Source organism: Myzus persicae, unplaced genomic scaffold (genome assembly GCF_001856785.1).
Source record: "Myzus persicae strain clone G006 unplaced genomic scaffold, MPER_G0061.0, whole genome shotgun sequence".
NCBI lineage: Eukaryota > Metazoa > Arthropoda > Insecta > Hemiptera > Aphididae > Myzus > Myzus persicae.
The window spans coordinates 37,219-42,660 of NW_019104206.1; positions in this window are offsets into that span (position 1 = coordinate 37,219).

A 5,442-nucleotide genomic window follows, 5' to 3' on the forward strand; every position below is an offset into this window, starting at 1 on the left:
CGGACAAGCGCTTGTAAATTTAATATCTAGCTAATAATCCATGAAAATTAAAGAGGTGCCAACGTATACACTGCCACCTTTTCATCTTTTCTTCAGCTAACTCCTCCTACAGTCCTACAGGTTCCATAGTGTAATACAATTGATATGATCACAGAAGAGCCACATTCCTGTTTAAAAAAAAAAACATAAAGGTCGACCCAAGACTCATATAATTAAAACGTTTGTTTTTTTTAAAATTAATGTAAGTGTAACAATATTTAATAGAGCACCTAATATTTTTCTGGCTGATACAAAATCAACAAAACATCGTTGCGAATTGCGATAGGTTTGACTAGAATAAATTATTTTTGTCACTCGAAGATTATTGACATAATGACATATGAGTCATTACCCACTTGCTACTCTACATTGAAGCATCGACTTGCGAGTCTGCTATATCATTGTAGGTACTAGCTTAATTCGTTTTTTGAATATGTTTACTTCGTCTGGATCTATCAAGCTGCTGTTGAGTGATACGAGTGATAAGATGAAGTTAGACGACCGTGCGATTAGTTCCCCCGTTGTGGATACATTGGACAGAGTCGACACGACAACGTGTACGTCTGAGCCGGAACTTCGGGTAACATCGGCTGGCATCCTGAAGACAAGCGAATTCGGTGGCCGTCGGTGGTCCTCAGCACCGAACATCCTTCTACGTTGTTCACGGACGGACCAATCAGAACCCGAAGCGCATGACAAATGTAGTGATACACCGGACAGAGTTGATACGACAACGTGTACGTCTGAGCCGGAACTTCGGGTAACATCGGCTGGCATCCTGAAGACAAGCGAATTCGGTGGCCGTCGGTGGTCCTCAGCACCGAACATCCTTCTACGTTGTTCACTGACGGACCAACCAGAACCCGAAGCGCATGACAAATGTATTGAAATAAATAAAAAAATGATCCTGCGTAAATGAGTTTTGTCTTGCATGTTGCGCGTAGGTCAGAGAGAAAACAAACAGTGCGCTGCCTTCATCATCTTAAGACTTCATTTGCAGCATAAAAAACATACTTTTATAGTTATATTGTTATGACTGATATATAGCTAGGTACAACAACATATTTTGTAAGTTTGAGTTGGGATAAATTTCTAAACAGAATCATGATTTATACCTATGTATATTGTATAATCTAGTGATTTGTCCACCCATTTTATAAATAAAAATGTAAAGGCTAAAGTAATTATGTTAAGGATTGTAGACACTCTTTATCAAAATGACAAAATATACATTTTATACAAAATAATAAATATAATTAAAAATCATTAAGTGTTTTAAAATTATATTTTTGGCTAAAATAATGCAATTATTATAATATCTTTTCATAATAGGTAGCTTTTAAAACATCTGTCAAAATAACAAATTTTGTAGTTAAAATATTCAATTTTAAAACTAAAGGGTTTCACATCAAAAATAACGACCATAACTTGTTTTTATTCTAAACTTTTTCAAAATTTGATCAGATACTGCGGTGACTGCATTTTCAATACTGCGGATCTGCATTTTAATTAATTACATTACTATAGAACCATTGCGTTTTTAACTATTTTATTTTATTTTTTAATTACCTGCAGGCTGCAGTTTATTTTATTAATACCCGATAATGGTACATTAAACAAGCAGCACAACTTCATCATAATATACCGAATTCAAGAAGTCTCCGACCACCGCGTTGAACACGTTTAACTTTTAAAGCTCTCGGCTGATCTGCACTGCATTGAGTGACTGCAAGACGTATATATCAATATTTGTAATTATTTAAAAAATTTATATTTTTTTAAATAAATTTAAAAAATCTAGATTTTTCAAAAATATACTCTATGTAAAAATATAATTATATATTTGCTATGTTAAATAAATAATATGGTTTTATTTTTATATGAGTAATTACTAATTATTATGGTAATATTGGTTTATTGTCTTGGTCGGCTTTGGGAGTTCGTAAAATCATATTATTAGTCAGCAGTCGCTTCATAAAAGAACATAATATGAAAAAAGAATTATCGAAAAATCTATAGGATCCATTTCGTAGATTTATAAAATTTGATATTTAAATATAAAGAATAATTAATACCAGTATACCACACTAAATTATTGAGCTATTCTAAGTTCTAACTGTAGATGGTCGTTAAGTTCAAAAACACAGAATATATATTGACCACTCAAAAGTACGAGTACCAACTAAATTCAAATGCTGCCAGAAATCACCAATAAAATCTAAGATCGAAGCTATTTTTCTATTACAAAACATGTACACGTATACACAAAAAAACTTACGTTCTTGTAAAATCACTATATTCATATCGTGCCACCCAGAATCTAAAAAACTGTACCTACAAGTATATAAAGCGAGTACAAATGAAATTGAAATGCCTATTATTATCTATCCACATTAATGATATTTAGAAAAATAAGAGTGCCCGAAATTCGACTCTGGCCACTAAGAACGACGGTCTTGCTGGCTAGTTACAAACGACGTCAGTGGCGTAGAGGCCCACCGAGAATTCGGGATTTTCCCGGTAGGCCCTATTTTGTGTTCATTTATCATTTATCAAGTACTGAACCCTGCGTGATGAGAATTTAAAATAATTTTAATAAAGATGCAAATTGACTAATATTATATTTTTAACCACTCTACAAGAAAAATACCATTATAATCTAGCTGTAAACTAGTATTATATTAGTGTTTTAAGCTGGACGTTAAAACGCTTACCAGCCGCATTCCCGCATTTATCTTACTTAAAAGACCATCTTTCTCACTTCTTTCAAGTCTTTCATTATTTTTAAGTTCACCCAGATCAATTGATAAACGAAAATGTTCGACAACAACAACACTACAATAATACATTTACACATTGCTACAATCCTATTTTAAAGTCTATCGAAACAGAATATATTTTTAACCGTGCATTATACAAGTTGTATTAACTTTCATTCCAAGTGCGAAACATGAAAAATAATAAATTAAAAGGACACCACAACAATACTACTCACTAGATAGTATAACATATTCAAGTTTACATCGTTAATGTGAGTTAAATATTGACAGTTGTATATTGTTGTATTTAGTATACACTATATACAGCGCCGTCCTAACCACCAATAACGCCATAGGGCATCAATATTTGACGCACCTCTCCCCCACCATAAAAAAATATTGACTTCACTTTTTTAATTAACCTATTTACTTAAATATTTTTAATACTTATTCATTAAAGGCTTCTGATTATTATTTTTATTATTATTATGTAATCTTATTTATATAAATGTATTTAATTTGTTTTTATGATTTTTTGAAGTTGACATCATTCTGAGTACATTAGAGAAAGAAATATATCACTATTTACACATGCCAGTATATATACAAATTATAAAAAAATCTTTGTATTTATAAAGTACATATAATTATGAGTTATTTATAATATATTAACATAAATAATCAAAGTAAATAATACCTTATATGTTTATAAGAACAAATAATTAATTTTAATAATTATAATTTCTATCTTGAGCCCCAATCGTTCTCTTTTTGGCCATTTGCAAGTAAAATAAAACACAAAACTAAAAACGTAAATATTAATTACTAAAACGTAACTAATATTATGATTATTACGCCACGGATGTATAATGTTAATAGTTAAGCCTAAATCATACGTTCTGCGTTGCTGTGTGTGGCGTGTACAACAGACAAGAGATAACACTATAACAGTCAACATTGAAAATTGTACATATTTTGTATTTTGTACAAGTGAATAAGTGATGTTTATTTACAGAACTCACAATCGAACTAACTCATTTATTTTTAGAATGGGTAAAATTGATGAATTATTATTGAATACTAGTATTTATATTTTATAATCAATGATACCTATACATATTATATCTTTGGGTAATTAACTAATAATAGTCATCATAGTTCACAGTCAGTCACAGATTATACCATAGAGGCATAGACGACCAGACGGATAGACATAATTTTCAAATAACTGTAACTGACTGGTATTAACCGATTAATAAGTATGTTTTATTGATATCGTAATAACTAATAACAGCAGAATAGTTATTCTGTGTAATAACTAATAACTACTGACATTTTCATAATTATTTTTGGTTGTTTTCTAGTTTATTTATAACTGGTGATTAGTTTAGTAGGTAGCTTGTTTCAATAATTATACTTGGCCACACTTCAGCGATTATATTTACCTAACGTTCTTAGACTTCAGTTCTCAAAAGGTTAAAATATTAAAATAATTTGGTTGTTTTTGCATTAGGTAACATCTTTCGTATTTATTTTATAGAAGCTGGAAACATTTAATTTTTTAAATAACTTAAAATTATCAAATCAATGGTGACACTTTATTTATTGAAAAATGCATTTTTTGATTTAATTTAGCATTTAATTGAAATGAATGCTGCAGGATTAAGTTTTAACAATCTACACATTTTTATAATTCATAAATAATTTCTACATTCCCTAACTGGATGAAAGAAAACATGTTACTAATAATACTTTCTCACTAATCAGATACTAAAACAAAAATTGAAAAATGAATAATGTATTTTGCTATTGTTCTTAATAAATTATACTAATAATAAAACACTCTTTTGCCGACTGTACGATATTTCGTCCAAGTCGAGAAGTGTAGATTGCTCATTGATATAATTACATTGCATTTAGCCATTTAGGCACATCGAATGTTGTACACGTTATTTATCGACTATCAAATTTCAAAAACATTGACAGTTGACGCACCTACCTATACATAGAACAAGAACACACAATATACAAGAACACATAATTTTCAATCGCTTTAGTTAATGTCGTTAATGATATGGAAATGTGCAGCCGATTGTAAACATGTGTTTCGATGGGTAAAAAATTGTACTATCCGTCTATCCCTCGTCGATTCCCAACTCAATATGGCGAGGCCAGCGGTTCTTAAACTTTTGTTGAACGCGGAACTCTGATGGAAGACTTTTAGAAATAGCGGACAACCCATTGATTTCCTTTCGAATACATTTTTTTTCGAAATATGTCATGTTTTCATAATCAATATTTTAATATACTCATATTGTGTATTACAAATCACATAAGTAGGTACACGTACATTAAAACATTCATGTTTATAAATATTTTGAAAACATATAATTTTTCATTAAAATGTAATATTTTATGAGTGCTGTGGACCCCCCTGGGAGGGGGGGGGCTGGGTGACAGACCACAGTTTAAGAATCGCTGGCATCGATTAATGTATAGACATAAATACAAGAATGAAGAATATTGTTATAATATGTATAAGAATTGTAGGTATCCATTAGTTACGCTTTTTAGGTTTCATAAATTAAAATGTGATATCGACCAAACAAACTACACAAAATATACATTTTGGAATATTCTATAA